This window comes from Papaver somniferum, chromosome 11, assembly GCF_003573695.1.
Source record: "Papaver somniferum cultivar HN1 chromosome 11, ASM357369v1, whole genome shotgun sequence".
NCBI classification, from domain to species: domain Eukaryota; kingdom Viridiplantae; phylum Streptophyta; class Magnoliopsida; order Ranunculales; family Papaveraceae; genus Papaver; species Papaver somniferum.
Window position 1 is genome coordinate 64,435,681 of NC_039368.1, and position 17,804 is coordinate 64,453,484.

The window sequence follows — 17,804 nt, forward strand, 5'->3', positions numbered from 1 at the left end:
GTCAAACAGCCAAAGATGTAATTGCAAGTATGACTAAAGAAAAAACTAAGTTAAGATCAAGTAACAAGAAATAATAATTAGCAATTAAATCTATAAGTTCAGAGAGAAAAAAACCTGCAATACCTCATGAGTCATGTCGCTCTGACAGGGGAGATAATGAGAAGGATGAGGGAATGTAGGATTCAGTTGCCTTTCGATGTTCTTTCGTATATCCATATTGACCAATATTAAGAACCCCTCCTTATTCTGATGTAATTGAAAAAGATTTGTCAGACTCGGGGGAAACCAAAAAATCAGGAATCAAAATACGAAAAGCGGGTTCAAAAGTTGCAACGGGAAAAACAGATAAATAAATTCTAAAACCCAGTTTTGGAAAGGATCCAGGGGATAAAAAGGAATTACGAATGGCAGAAAAAGAGGAAACTGAAATTGGGGATTCAAATGAATCTCTAGTATTTTTCATAAGAAGAATATGATGGTTTTCTTACGACTATAGGTGAGTGGAGATATTCATGTCAGGATAAGCTTTGACTGCTGCTAAAACACTTCTGAATGGATACCAGGGGCCATTTGAAGTAACCCAAAAGAAATCATCTAAAGCTTGAAAGGAAATGATAAACATATAAACTAGTATCCACTTCTCTAATCTGAAATGGGATATTAGGTCTCCAAAAATATGCCAATACTCTTTTTATCACCAAGATTTGAAAAGTTTCAGTAGAGAAAATTCTAGCTAAAATACTGTTTTCTAATGTAAAAATCTCCAATGAAATCAAATGTTGTTGGTAACTGGTAAGAGACCAACAAATGGTTTGCAAACCTATGTGTAACAGAAAGACCACTGAGATGATGATAATGCTCATCTGGTCTAACCATAATGCCAACTATAAGAAAATATTATAGACGAAGAAAAACAAAAGAAAGATGAGCGTAAGAGAAGAAGCAGAAAAGAATATAAAGCTTAAAGGGTATGAAGAAAGAGTCCAATAATAAAGATAACACACTAAAGCTTAATCTTAATATCTCAAATTTGAAATACTCTAAAAAAAAAGTATGACCGTCTAAACCCGTGAAAGGATTTTTACCTATCATATACAAAACTCCAATAAACACACAACATATGATGCATAAATTAAGGTGAATGGTCGTTTGCAAGAGGTACGAGGTCATATAAAAGTTGGCTAAAAGAGACCGACATAAAGCGATAGTACTAGGTTTTGAAATAAGCGAGTGGTAAAAGGAAAAAGAAAAGTTGTAAAAATTTGGGTTGACCTAAGACGACTGGACCACGAAAAGATTTTAGAGAAATTAATTTTAATTTTTTGATTAGGATACAAATGTTTGGCAAATTTTAGAGACTCTCGTAAAAGAATACAAGTATAGGGGCAATTCAGAGAGACAAGCTAACCTACACGAAGTTCATTCTAGTACATAATGAAGCGACTCTTAACATGAGTTTTGGTCAACTAAAATATGACAATCAAACTTGACATACCAACCCTTGGCGGGTTCAACCGAGATATGCTCTAAAAATCTCCCCCTTTGTCAATTTTAGTGACAGAACTCTTACAATCATATGGATAAAAAAATTACAAAAATTTATTACACATATGCTTGATTCCCGAATTCAACATCACAATAACATGTATACATTCAATCCTCCAAATGCCGTTGTTGACATTATAATAACAATGCTAATACTCCCCCAAAAGGTGAGATAGGTATATTTTCAATCCGCACTTCTTTGTTATACCAATTAATATGATATGTTACTCCCCCTTAGTCTATGCTTTTCCTCTTTCGTTGGATAAACGTTCAAGCACCAATGTCCTTTCCCTTAGCGATACCAATCAATATAAAATCGATACCAGTATCACTTGTTTACTGCATATATTTCTCCCCCTTTTTGTCACAAAATGACAAATAAACGAAAAAATAAAGGACAACACGAAAAGAATCTTACAAATCTCAAAATAGACTTGCAACCTGTAGAGTTAAGCACGAGGGTTCCACACACCATTTTTGATAACCAATATCAAAACCGAAACTACAAAGTAATTATGTTTTGATATGTTACCACGGAAATAATTTCCCAAAGAAATTTTCCCAACTAGTTTAGCAAACCAAAAATCAATTAATCACATTAGTTCATTTGCTAAACTGATTGTGCAAATACAATCGCTTCAGTCGATAAGACCAAAATAAAGATAACTCTATTTTTCTCATCAGGTTCTAATTATTCATATAACTTAGACCTTTAAATTTTAAACAAGCCAAATACTAGGTTAGTTAACTAGCATTTCTTGTTAAGGCATTCGATTAGACTTGAATAACCGAAACCTCCACTTTGATAAGTCTAACTAAGATCAGAATTAACTTAGTTTCTCTTATCCGGAAAGTATTAGGATATGAGACATTACAAGTATTGCGAAGACTTGAAGAAGTGAAGAAGTAAGGAGCTACAACGACAACATCATCCTTCCACTTGAGGTTCGTGATATTTGACTTGAACTGTTTCATTCCCTAACATATCTTTCAAGTCGTGCATATTGAAAACAAAACTGCGAAGCATGAACACTCTAGATAGACATAATATTAAGGAATACAATACGAGGTTTATTGTTTAACCATTAAACTTTGTAGATAAGACATTGACATAATCGTTTGAATGCTATTGTGATTATTTATGAGTATGAGGTGAGGATTTCATCCTAGGAAACAATGTTTCACATGTGTTTTAAGGAAATCAGGTAATAAAATACCCCTGACTCATGGGAACAAACCACTGACTCATATTTTTGAGTCAGATCTGACTCACAAAACAAACATATTGAATCATATCCAGATGAGTCGAGTGATTTCAGTCAGATCCAGATGACTCAGATCCAGACGAGTCAGGTGAGTCAGGAGAAAACAAACATGTTCTAAGTCATAATTGTTTCCAACTAAGTTCCATGAATTTTTTTAGTGCAAAACCTAATGTACTATATGTGTTCGTCTCATGAATACACACGAAGTATGTTAGGACTTACAAAAACAGTTCGCATCTAAAAGTTCCACTAAGAGATAAGTTGGGTGTGCCAACCATTCGATGAACACTGTGTAGGCAAGCACCAACTTTGCATTAAAGGCCGATACTCACCAAACTTTCACGGTGCTAGCAATGGACACATTCATCTTCTTCCAGCAATCACGTCCTTTGACGCCAACACAACTTACTCACAGCGTTGGCTACTTCCAGCTCCACATAAATCCTTCACCGCGCTGGCCTAATGCCAGCGCTAGATAAATCTCCATGTGATCCGACTTAAACTCTTCTATCCCACGGCGCTTGATCTTGCCAGTACCAACTCATCCTGCCTATGTCGCTAGCCTAATGCCAATAATCATCCTGCCTTTGTTGACGTCTTAATGCCACGACCAATTGACCCTTATTTTTTTTCCTTATCCTAACACCGGCGACCCAGCGACCCTTATTCCTATGTCGCTGGACTAATTCCAACAACCCTCATTTTCTAATACTAACACTGGCTAGTACCTTGCTTCATGTTGAACAACTTTATCTTCAGGTTTTAGTCATTGGTAGCGCCAACACCATTCTTATGCATGACTTGATGCAACATCAATACCATTTGAATCATTTACATCTTGATCTCAAATCATCTCATTTAATGTTCAGAGTCGCAAATATTTTTTATAAGTGAGCATCTCAGTTGATAACATCTAAAATACCACTGTTGGTAATTCATAGTATTATCAATTAGCACCCCAGCTTTACAGCTCGTCGTTTACATCATATTCATTATTAATCAACTCCCTATGGAATGTCTGCGACATCATCGAAGCACAACGCTTGGGACATATGTTTATGACATTATCATAGCTTAATGCTCGGGGTATGTCTACGATATTATCTTAGATCAACGCTTAAAACATATCAATACATTCTATTACTAGATTTACTATTTTCACTAGACTTGACACTTATCGGTATACTTAACCACTCAATGAACTTAACAACTTGCCTTACTACTTTAGCAGTTTATTTTCATGACTTAATAAAAATATTAATAGTCCATGACTTTACTATTTTTCTATGAGACATCAAATATGTCGCATCGGATGATTCTCATCGGGTTACTTTCTGAATGTTTACATCAACGTGCGATGTGGAAACACATCCATGAAGAGAAGGTAACAAGTAGTGGGGTGGATAAGAGAATGAGGGGGTACTGGTCATACAGTCTTCTATGACATAATAGACACGACTTTACCACTACCTCCATGACGATCACTTCTCCGTTTCTTCACGACCTCCATAATTTACGAAGAATCAGTGTGCTTACTACGATCATAAATAAATGACTTCATCTATCAAAAATGAGGAATCTCTCAGATCATTTGATTATCAAGTATAGCATTCACATCGTTTTTCAACAACTCCGCACTGTAAAATTCATTACACGATGATTTATTAATATTTTCTGCTTCCCTCCCCCAAGATCAACCCATCATCTACACCTTTTTGACCAAAGCAAGACCTGAATGGATATTTCTTGGTTTAGGCTCGTCTTGTACGATTATGATATCTCAAACCTAAAAAAAAGTACCCCGATAGTACATCTATTTTTCACCAAAAAAAATATGTATGAGTCGAGTTAGACCTCGAGTGAAATTAAAAAAGAAAAGAAAAAGATTTGACTCAAATAATTTAAGTCAGATTGCGAATCAGCTTCACATCCGAAGTTAGATCCAAACAAACAAGGTGTAAAACATTCACCGTCTAACAGTTTACATTTGAAAACATGATACACAAAGCACTAAACAAAATCCAAGTTTTATTAGTTGACCAGACTCTGTTACTTAGGACATCTTGATGATTTCTTAACTAATTACGAATAATCTACTCCCTCCGTTTTAAAATAATAGGTTGGTTTAATGTGTAATTTATACATGAAACCGGTCTTCTTCTTTTTTAAACTAAGGTAGTAATATGGTTTGATTTTCACTTGAAGTAAGAAGCCCAAGTATCATTATAAAAATAAATAAATTATGATACTACATAGTAGAATGAACGTGCGAAAGGGTACCAGTAGAAGAGCAGGGAGCTATGGGGACTCGAAGTATAAACAATTACTTTAAAATGAATGAGTGTATTAGTGTGTCACATTAGAAAAAATTTGCTCCTACAACGGGAATAGTTTGAGACCTAATCCCTTCAAACTCATTCGGACACTACTTTAGGTGAACCAATGCCGCTGGAAAGTGAGGAGACACTTCTTATGCCTTGTAACCATAAAAAAAATTCAAACCATTAAGATATCTATCAAAACAAAAAAAGTGGGCCACTAAAAAATTTTAGCCGAAACATTGTACCTTCCTTACCTCCCACTGTGGCTTAGACACTCTATCACCTCCTATCCATTCCAAGAGAGTGTGCTTCATCTGTGTAATAACGACATGCGAAAAATAATTTTTTGGCCATGTAAACATGAAGAAATGAGTCGAAAAAAAAAAGTTTGAGACAAAAATACAGATCTTTATACTCCTTGTTGGGATTATATCGAAAAACAAGGAAAATATGATAAAGGGGGAGGGAAATATCAAGTCAAGTCACAATATGTAAAGAGGTTTTCAATGGTTGAATGTTCGTGTAAAAGCTTATTTTCTTTTGAAAAACAGGTGTTGGTGTTGGAGTATGTAAAAGTATGGATCCAAATAGTTTAAAGAATTTGCAACAATTATTGAATGATACTGATATGAAAATCCAACTTGCAAAATCAGAAGTTTCTGATCTTCCATTACCCTGTGCTGAGAATTATAAAATTGTTATAAGAAGAAGTATCAGTGCTTACGGACCAATGTTGAATGAAAGTTGTCGAGATAGGCTGGATCATACTATTGTAAGGTTTTTCTTTTTCTTGTGGTATCTCTTTCAATGTTATTCGTTATCTTTCGTTTACAGATACAATCTAATGGGTTGCACATAGCAATAGTGGGTTATGTTCCCCCAAGTGCAGAGAGGCAAAGAACAACAACACTTCAGGAAGTGGAAAAAAATGTAGACAAGATGTTAAAACCTACCAAGAGTAAATGGAAAAATATTAGTATTTCAATTGTGAGTAGAGGATAGTATGACAATAGTAGCAGACGTTAATAAATTTCATGGGAGCCTTTAGTAATGGACCTGTTTTTTCGAAGGCGATTGATAAATCATGGGATTATAAGGATGTTAAATATTTGGCAGGTTTAATTAAAAACATCATTCGGGATATAGGGTTATGCAAGTGGAATATATATTTCTGGCATTAAGAGATCTTCGTAAGTATAAGCCGACAACCAAACACCAAGGAAAGTACAAATGGTTTAAGTGTACGCAAGACCTGATTGTACATGCTAGGTTAATTAAAAAAAATTGTTGTCAATCATTCAGAAGCTTTAACAGTTTACAAGAAATGTTAAAATTAAAGTTACGGATTTATGGAGATACAAGTTTTGTAACTAGCCTGATTATGCTTCTCTATCTAACTGTAGTTAATCAACTTTGTTAACTATGGTGGTGGACCATGATTGAAAAGATTACAAATGAGACGACAATGTCAAGACACAACATGTTGAAAATAGGGTTGTTGATGATAATTGGTGGGATGATGTAAGTTACTTGATCAATTTTATTATACACCAATACAGTAGAACCTCTCCATATTGAACTTAGAATTTTACATTCACTATGTGTATGGATGTCACAGGTGTCTCACCCTTAACCGGTGATGGAGCTCGTTCTTTCATCCCAGGCCAGGCTATTTCTAAAGAAATTGCGCATAAACGTGCTAAATATTTGAAGGAATCTGTTTCGCATGGTTATGGTTTGGGTGTTTTAGCTTTCACCACCTTAGAGGAACTCAGTGAAGATAATGTATATTTTTTCAAGCGTTTGAAGAATTGTTTAGTTAGTCATGATGCTGGTAGTGGTCTGGATAGTTTTATTTTTCATAGATTCGGTGTTGCTATTCAAAAAGGGGTTGGTTCCCAGCTAGTCGCTCGGATGCCGACCAAAAACTTTGTAAAAGTATAATTCTGATTGCTAGGCTCCTCACAAAATTATTAATATACGGAGATCATTAATAAAGAGAGGTACACATAGAGAATGTAAAATTCTAAGTTCAATATTTGTTCAGTGTATTTATAGTTGTACTAGATGATGTGCACACATTTTTACGCTCCATACAAAAATACATAAATTTATCCAGGAACTCGTTAAGCTACTAGAGAATTTTTGATGTTTTCGACAACTATAAATAGTACTATAACGTATAGTATAAGATAAATAATCAATTTATTTTCTTTCAAACAAATCAAAATATCATACAATGTTAGGAAAATAACTTTATTAATGATAAACTTAGTCACGATTTATATTTTTTCAATATATTTTCGATCGTTGATATATGTAGGTAAATTCCTTAAGGTGAGACTGCAAAAAAACTAGTAATATTAAACTGCAGAGGTTATTACTATTTATAACTAACCCAAGTTGGGACCATAATTTTTTATTAATATGTAGAGGTTATTAATATATAGGTTCTACCGTAGATGACTTGTTGAGATTCTCGACAAATCATCCTTGCGCTTGGTGTATGACATGTGGGATACCATGTAAAAAAGTGAGGTTGGTGATATTTGAACATGACAGTTCGAATCTTGCAACAGGTTCAACTTGATTTTACGAAACAATTTGCTTATATGTTCGGCTCATTTTTAAAATCATAAATTCTACACTTAAGAATGGATTGATGGAGAATTGAATCGTGTTCCTACACATTATGTGAGGATCTATGAAATGGGATAAACACTTGCTGTGAGAGAATATTTACAAGCCCGGAAGATAGGCAAGCAATAAAAGATCAGTATGGTTCCTTTTTTGGATACATTGCAGGCTTCGCAAAATTGGGTGTCTCAAAGAGATGGGAACAAAAAGAATGCAATATCTTGGCAGAACAATTATGGGGAAACTGCTCCTTTGCTAGATAAGTTGGCTAATAGGTTGATGAACCAACCATGCTTTGGTTCTAGTGTCGAGAGAAATCGATTGACTTATTCAAATATTCAAAACATTAACAAGCTTGAAGCAAAGAGGACGGAGAAATTCGTCTTCGTTCACAATACTATTAGATTTATTATAAAGAAAAGATGATGAGCATAGCAAAGGGCCTACCCAATATTGCGGATTGTTTACTGATGAAATAATTTAGACCCGAATAATGAACAAAAATTAAAATATCTAGGCATACGTATAACTAGTTACATCCCTCTTATGATGACGGTTGAATACCTATAAGAACAAAGTATATGTAATTTCTTTTTTGGAAGAATGTCGTTTGTATTTTGCTAAGTCCATATATATACAGTAAACTATGGTCTCTATAATGTATAAGTTGTGCCCTCGTTTTTAAACTTTTTGTGTTGTCGTGTCAAGGTAGCGTATTGGACACATGACACAGACACAGGTGTTTGTATCGTAAATTACACAGGTTTCAACATACTATCTCATAGCCCTTTCTCTAAAGATTTACTAGAAATACTTATTTCTTAGTTACGGGGAAAACCATTTAATTATTATTCTATCTAGGCTAGCAAATGTATCTTTCTGGACACTAAATATCTCACAAAGAATTAAGATATTTTGTGGAAATGTATTCATAATGCACTGCCTGTCAGGAAGAAATTGGGTAAACACATGAAAGATATGGATATGAAATGCATCGTTTGTGAGCATGAATGTGAATATGTAGAACATCTGTTTTTGGGTGTCCTTATGCTAGGTTTGTATGGATGTTACCTCCTTCGGTGAGTATGAATTATATAAATGATAATGCTCTCTCATTTTCTTCTATGTACTCGGATTGGATTGCAGGGGTCTGCAATAATAGTGATAAACATGGTTACAAAATGTTGACTAATTTGGAAAGAAAGATGTAATGAGAATCTTTCAGTCCAAATCAACCACATCCTTTCAATTAGCTTTAACAGTTCAGAGACACATGAATTTCTGGTCACCCCTGAGTGCAAATAAAAATGAAACCTCATCATAGGAGTTTATTTTTACAAGACAACCAAACTGTACAGACCAAGTTTGGACTAAACCTCTACATACCCAATCCTAAGTTAATTTTGATACGTCTTGGATTGATTTTTCTTCTCCTGCTGGTTATGGTCTAATCTTTCGTTCTGATACAGGAACAACTATCCAGGTTAAAGCTGGAACTTTCAAAGCATCCTCTGCAGAAGAAGCAGAACTTCTAAGTCTTTTGGAAGCTGCTACATGGGCAAAAAGTATGGACCTTAGCAACTTTTGGGTGGAAGGTGATTGCCAAAGGTTAATACTTTATGCGCAAGATGAATCAAGTGACATTTTTTTTGAGGAACCAAGCTATAGTCTCAGAAGCTATGAAGATTTTTTTTTCATGTGACAAACTTTTTGGGTATTCAATTTAAGCACAAAAGATGTAATGCGGTTACCGACATATTGGCAAAAGAAGCACGCAATAGAGGAATCCATAAACAACAATGGATAAAGATGCCGGACTATATCAACTTTGCTTTTATTTTAGCCTGTCAATTTTCATTTTTGCTAATGGAATTAACAATATGTTCGATACCAATATCTCATATCACTGTATTGAGATAAGGATAACCAACACTTTGGATATTCCTTTGTTTCCGTTATTTGTTTTAACATACTTAACTTAGAGAAAAAAAAATAATAATCTGCAAAATCAAACATAAGTTCCAGCAAAATTCAAGCCAAAATAAATGATTGCCATTATCCATGTTGAAAAAGTAAATTCAAGATTAGACAAACAGTAGATTCAGTTATTAACAAATTATATCAATCACTAATATGACATGAAAACGCATAATCCATCTTATGCAAATGCAATATGATGAGTGGCAACAATTCATAAAGTAGACAAAAACCCTAGTTTCAGTTAGCATCATTGATATCGCCATATCATATTGCAAAGAAAACAAAAAAATGGGATTTCAATAGCTTAGTAACCAAACTAATAGTTCAAGGCCATCTTTATTTTGCAACTAACATAAATATTTCTAACTTGTGGGGGTTACCTACTAAAATATAGTCTAGGTAAAAAGGGTCAAAACAAAAGGTATAAAAAAAAAGGCAAGAAGCGAGGTGAAAAAGTCCAAGGACCTGGATTCGATATCATATCAGGTCCCCTTATCAAGGAGCAATACAGTGTATTGTTTACACATACGCTTCTTCGTTTGGTTTGAGATTAGCCATCAATTACGATTTCGCTGCTTTAGCTGCCTCGAGCTGTTGCAGCTCTGCCAATCTTACAGGCCATGCTCTGTCCCTTGCTACTGCAGCCATCTTACGCTCAACTCTTTTCTCGACCTTCTTCCTTTTAGCTTCTTGCACCTGAACTTTTTTTCGTTTATTTGCTTCAGACTGTCAAAAACCAGCCACGAGTCCCACAAATCAATTATATGAGTTTATTTCTAAGAGCTTATGCTACATAGAGAACTTACTGCAAGGATATCTAAAACGTAAAAGTAGTGATCTACTTAGACAAAATCAGAAAAACTGAACTAGTTGAATTTGAATCTAGATAAACCAGATATAAAGAATGGTTCCACGGCCATACACTAGTAAACTATTTTTGCATAAACTTTCTCAGCACCAAGGGTCTGTCAGATACCCATTCGTCGTTTTCACAAAGTAAAAATCATCCTTTCTACAAGGCAATATCTAGCCTTGTTAGCCCCCCACATCGCAAAGGTATGGAAAAAATGATCTCATCAGAATTTCCACAGACAATTTAGTAATGCAGAAAGTCCCACCAGACACTTCGTTCTATTTACTCTTTTCAAATCAGTTGGGGCCTCAAATAGAGTACAATTGCAAGATTCATAATAAAGCATCTAGTATGTTCTTTAACTATCCACTTTCACCTGGTAGTAATTTTAAGCATCCCATATTTTCACCAAGAATCAACATTGACATTCTAAAATTGATGATACTGTAGATACAGATTACTGTATAAACTGGTAGAGACTATCTGAACCCATGCTTAGTTCAAGACAGATATTTCGATACTTTAGATTTAGTGACGAAGTTCAGTGTCATGTGGCATTGCCACTACAAAAGTAAATACGCTAGAAAGAGCGACTATCAAGTATTAGAGTTTGAAAAAAATCGAAGGACAAACAGGTTTGTTATAAACTTTGGTTCAAAAACCAACTGAAAACGGACCTTAACTCTGGTGTTGAAGAAGTTGATGAAGCTGATGAAATCCCGAGAGGAAAACGTTCCACGCTTCGATTCAAAACTGTTCTTGCAAATGGGCGAATCATGTTTCTGAGTGCACCCAAACCCACCATTTTCTCTCTCCTTCTCAATCTCTCACTTTGTATAATGGAGGAAACTACAGGCTGGGCATAGGAGTGAGACTACAAAAAAAAAAAGTATTAGAGAAAAACACCCAAACTTGGGGGTAAAATACTAACGGCATGTTTGTTTTCTCCTCTATACAGGTAGAGGGTTCTATATAGAGGTTTACCTCTATCTCTATATGAATACCACTATCTAGAGCCTTCTAAATTTATGTTTGTTTAACCACTATCTAATAACTCTATAATTAAATGTAAATTTGTATATTTCACATTATACCCTTATGCAATTCCAAAATTCCAACATTCATTTTTAATCAACATTTTCAAGAATTCAAAAATGTTTTCAACAATTCAAACAGTTACGCGGATAAAGCGAAATACAAACTAATCAAAGACCAAACCAAACACCCCTTCATCCACACCAGCACTTGCTCAACAAGCCTACACAGATGACACATAAAGATAACCCATCTCTCGAAATTCCAAGATTCACAACCCACCACCATTACCTTTGTCTTGAGGCACTGCTTCTTCGCATAACTTTAGAATCTGAATACATTCATTATCACCCCAATCGTGGAGAACCGCCTAAACTACATGTCAGTACTCAGTAGCCAGTGCACAGCTATCAATCACGACTCAGAAACTTATTTACATCTAACTCAAACTATGAAGTTCTATGAGTTTACCATCAATCAAATGGCGCCCGCGCTTGGTATTTACATCTTGACTCATTGTTAGGACCTACCACCGGTATTTACATCTTGAGTCTACCCAGTCCCGTCTCTCTACCACTGGTTGTGTAACATTGGTAACAACTCGAGAAAATCGGAGAAATGAGCGCCATCCGGAATCCCATCATCAAATATATACAACACCCCTCCAAAAAAAATAGAATTTGATATTCTGCAAGTATAGGACCATGAGATAGAGCAAAATCTCGCAAAGATTATTAAGCACATATGTAAAATGAATTATGGTTGCATACTCGAACATAATATGAGGAAAGAATCAACTAGTACTACTGTTCAGGACAAAATGTAAAATCTGTCCCTTTCATGTTTCAAAACAAACAAATATCAGGTTTATATTTACATGTACATTTGTTTCAGCTACCCAATATATATTCTGTTGATGGAAACAAAACCTAATTTACAATTACATTCTATAGACTGGACTTATAGATATAACAGCCTCAACACACTTTTATGGATATTCAGGTCATCACATTATGATTCTATAAATAGAAAAATAATACACACAATATTTTAGTGGAAAATTGGAGTAAAATTCTTTATGGCCTGAAAATCCATTAGGACCTGTCACCTCTGTTTATCTGTCCTTCGTCGAAGAGGTCTCCAACAAGGATCATAATTTATTCAATTACATTTGCATATTCATGGCTTAATATTTCATGAAATGACAAATATATAGTTACTGGCTCCGTTTAAAGACTATGGCAAAGTACATTCAACTCAGAGCTACAAACTCCTTGTCCGAGACTATTCTATAGACTGGACTTTAGCTACAAAACTATTAACATGCCATTTCAACCATATACTACTTGCAATAAACTAATCGAATGAAATCATAAGAACTCAATGCATTTTTCGATAAATTGATAAGAACGAGAATAAACCGCTAAGCCAACTGCCCTAAATAGAAATTTGTACAAAATGTATAGATCATAAAGATATAATCCAAGCTTCCCTGATGGGTTCAGTTGCTTTGCGTCTATAATAATTTCAGAACAAATAAAATCAACATTCTATTAGAAGTGGTCTCAGATCTACCTTACTGCCTGCTAGTGTAAAAGATTTTCATCCAAATGGTATACATGTAGTGCTTACTTTCATCAGCAAAAACCGAAAAAGAAATTTCGAATCTATGAATGATAGTACAGGACAAGAATCGAACACCAATCTGCTGTGAACTATATATATTGACAATAGGATCTTGATTAGTTTTTTAAGACAAATGATGCTAGAGATTAATAAAACCTAATTAACAACATTAGTACCCATAAAATCAGAAGCTAAAATCACACCATAGGGTTCTCCAGGATTGTCATTCATTTAACCCTAATTAGAAACCAAAATCTTCAAACAAGTAAACTATTAACCAGATTTGTGTTTTTGTAACTATTAACAATTCAAATATTACAAGGGAAAATGAATATCTCTTCAAAAATGCAAATCTAATACAAACATAAGATTCTAGCATACCAAGCAAAACCCACACAATATGAACACCATATCTGATTTCTCCAAAGTTTCAATTACAGAAATCAACAACTTGTAACAACATGCAAGATACAGAATTTTAAAAACAAGCATGCCTTACCGAGATTAACCAAACTAGAGATCTTCAAAACTTGATGAGATTTAACCGATTTGGAGACGAAATCTTCAAAAACAATCAATATTCTTCACGAATCAAAGTTCCAGAGAGATTTTTTCTCTGTGAGTTCAGAGAGAACGGAGAGCAGCCGAGAGAGAAAATGCGAAAGCGAATTTAGGTTTTGTTTTGGTGGTGGACAAAAACTGTCAACGTAGGATTTGTTGAAGGGTCATATGGACATTTCATAGTAAAAATAGAGGTTTGTCTAAAAGATAGCAGCTGAGGTGCTATCTAGTAGAGGTAGTGGAAAAAACAAACACCTAAAAAAGTGGGGGCCACCTCTACATAAAAGTAGGTAGTGAGTGATTTGTCTCTACATAGTGGAAAAAACAAACAAGCTGTAACTTAAGAATACCATAGCACTATTAAACAAATCCTAGATGCTCCCTAATCGAATTGAACCATACAGAGCCGTCTTATGGACTAGGGCAGCTAGGTTGTTGCCTAGAGCCTCAAATTGTTAGGGTCCAAAGAACTTGATTTTTTTTATTATATAGGTAGTGCTCTGACATAGTGATGACCACGGTTCTTGTTGATAAGTCATGTTGTTACTGGAAGTCGTTTGTTGTGTGATAGTGTACTACTTCTCAATTCCATTTAGCCAATATTTTATTTTCTGATTCGATTTTCATGGTTAGAGATAAACTAAATGCTATTACAGAGTTTTTAGTAAATAAGAGATCAATTCATCGAGACGTGGATGGATCAATTATTTTAATTGAGACTTAGAGCTTGTTATTGATGAGGAAGACTATCATATGGAGAACTCGAGGACTTTTGAAAAGGACAAGAAACACGAAAACTGTATATTTGTAAAGGAATATAAATTGTATATTTGTCAAAGAATTAAGAAGATCTTTTATACGAGATATTAGTGGTATCAAGCAGAAAGCGGGAAGGAAGTGTTATTTGATTTTCAACACTAGGATAACGATTTTACTCTCTATCTAATAGGGGAAGCGCTTAACATATTTTGGATCCCACTACTAAATAGTAGTAAATACTGAATATCTACTATATAGTGGACAAAACAAACATGTTGTTACATATCTATATGTATTGATGTTTATAGTTTTAGGCTTGAGACACTATTCATGTCATAACTTGTATGACTGAAAACTAAATTCGGTTTTGGTTTAGATTTCGGCTTTCTTTTATGGGCTCTTATTTCTCATTCTTCTTGCATGAAAAAACATGAGTATCAATACCGCTTGATCTCATTTTCGAATCCAACTTTGAAATTATAAAAGAAAATTAAATTTTTTGTAGTTTGGTGCCTAGATTTTTTCAAGACCTAAGCTTGGTACCAACATCGTTTCAGGTAGGATTTTGGTTTCTGAATCTTACATTTCCATTGAATAATTGAATTTTCAAAAAAAACACATAAATATAAACAATGAGAACGTTAACCTACTACTAACGCGTTTTTCATCGTCAGTCGAACCTTAAGGCAATCTTTAACGAGCAATAGAAATTTGAAAAGCGGAGAGTACCAAGTACACCAACAAATTGCATTAACTTTAATTAATTTAAAAAAATAGAATCGATATCATTAGATAATTTTTAATTGAGATTCTTGAATCACAAGAATGATTAACCTACAGATTGTTTGTACTTCAACTATAAATAATAAATCGATATAATGCAGAAAGCAAATACGGGCGAGATACAAAAAAAAATTGCGAACGAGGAAAACCACGGGACATTGCCAGTTTAAACAAACATTGTATTAAGCCGCTACAAATACTATCCTAATATAATGACTTCGATATGGAATATAGTTGAGATAGAATGCAACGTCTAGGACACTATACTGCAGTTGTTCCTCAAAGCCTCATGATTAACGCAAGAACCTACACATTGGATTCTCTTGGTGATGCTCTTTATAGGCTTAAAAGTTGCTCCATAATCATATTCGTGAAATCTAACGTTATGTTGCCTCGAACAGGATGAAAATTAATTTACTATTAGATGATAAATCAATGTGCCAAAAACCTTTCATTGGATTTAGACGAATTTAAATCAAAACATTATGTCTACTTATTTAATCGTGCAGCGAATCGTAATCACTTTATCTCGTAAGCATATCAATCTTTGAACAAGTGTAAATGATTTTGTGGTTTCTTTAAATTTGATAGTTGATATGTAAGCGTTATACGCAATCAAATTGAAGTTTTGTCAATATTCTATTTTAATCAATAATTCTTGAATAACCTTTTAGCAGAAGAGAAGGACCTATGTAATAGACAATAATTATATAACATATCAAATCAATATACATGTTCGATAGCTATCAAAGAAAAATAGTTCTGCCTGTGCTTCACGAATATCCAAGTGAAGTTTTCAAAGTCTTACCATGATTCTACAAGAACCTTCGGTGTTGGTAGACAAACTTTACAACAAGATCCATAGTGTGTGAGGGATTAATATTTTGTGTCACAGGATGTGTCCAATATATAGTAATTGATATCAAAGCTAGGATGTTTTAAATGTAAGCGATGGGTTTACCAGCCCTAGTAATTCTCAATGCCGCTAAATATAAGTTTTGTCTTCGGATACAAAAAGGTTTGTTTCTTTAGTTAGAGCTTTACTTGTATTGGTTTTTTTCCCGTAGTTTGAAGTGTTGAAAAATTAAGAATGAATCAATTACCATATATAATACTGCCGAAGATAACTTCAAACTGCTAAAGTTAAACGTGTGAATTCAAAGTTGCAACTACCTGAATTGAGACTCAAACTTGTGTCTTAAGCTTGATCAATTCTTGGAAACAACAATATAACTTTTCTCGTAAAAGAATTAGCTAATTTTGTTTTACTAAGTAACAAATATGGAAATTACAACAATCATCAAAAAAGAGTTTTTGGATGTTTTGTACCTTCAGGTTTACGAACCTAAGATTTTATATTCATGAATTGATTTAGAAAAAGTGTCAGGAGAAATCTCTCTAAGTAAGGTTCACAAACTCAAAATTTAGATTTGCGAACATTAGTAAGTTTGGGTTCATGAACCTTTCTCTTTCCACTAGTTTCGCGAAATCAAAACATAGGATTCGCGAATTCAAACCAAAGGCAAGTTCAAAAAACTTTCAGTCTTTTCTAAGTTTGCGAACTTGAAACATAGGTTCACAACCCAATATGTATGAAATTGAAATTTCAAACAATTTTTTTAAATAGGTTTGCGAACCTATACTTTTAAAAATCATTAGAGAATATTTAATTGATTTTAGTTTCCAAAAAGAGATAAACATGAGCTTGACATCGAATTTCACTAGACTTTAGCCGAAAATCTGGTATGTGACAAGAAAATCTTTGTGATTTGATTGTTTACCAAAGCCTTTGATTTTTCTTATATAGATAGATAGATAGATATGAGGGAAACGATACTGAAATGAAAATCAATCATTGTTACTAATCTTTGATAAAGTTCTTCAAATGATGTCTTCGTGTAATCTTCAATATTTAATCTTCAAGAGTAATTTGGATGAACCTATGACTTTACTACCTAACTGAATCTAAACCAAAGTTAAATTTAATAGTCTATAAATTTAGAAATAATTTTGGCATCTACTTGTCATATCAATACTTGGAGTTTCAACTAAGCATTCACACTAACAATGTCTCCTTTGTTAATTTTAATGACAAAACTTTTGAAATACATATGAACTTTTGCAAGTTTAAATTTCATTACAAATGACATGATACTTTCTCGGTTTCTTGAAACTTCAATTTTCATCTTCTACGGTTCTTCATGTATTCGTTGAGTACCTATAATAGAACATTCAACAACGATAGATATCAACTTTAACATTACCCTCCCTTTTAGAATTTGCATGGATGGCTTTCATTTCGCACATAGTTGTTCCCCCAATGAGTAGTATCGTTTATCACTTTTAAGCACAATATAGTTTTTCAAACATTTTGTGTACTACTTCTTATTGTGATATGTTCACCCCTTATGCTTTACATGTATTTTTTGCTAGATAGGA

At 33.9% G+C, this 17,804-nt stretch overlaps 1 long non-coding RNA gene across 1 annotated transcript; it reads right to left on the reverse strand.

The window, feature by feature from the left end:
- Window positions 1-10,182: 10,182 nt before the first annotated feature.
- LOC113320366 lies at window positions 10,183-13,956 on the reverse strand. The gene is made up of 3 exons (XR_003346071.1): window positions 13,762-13,956; window positions 11,279-12,324; window positions 10,183-10,474 (listed from the first exon to the last, which is right to left on the reverse strand). It is a non-coding gene; the product is annotated as an uncharacterized LOC113320366 (long non-coding RNA).
- Between the last annotated feature and the right edge of the window lie 3,848 nt (window positions 13,957-17,804).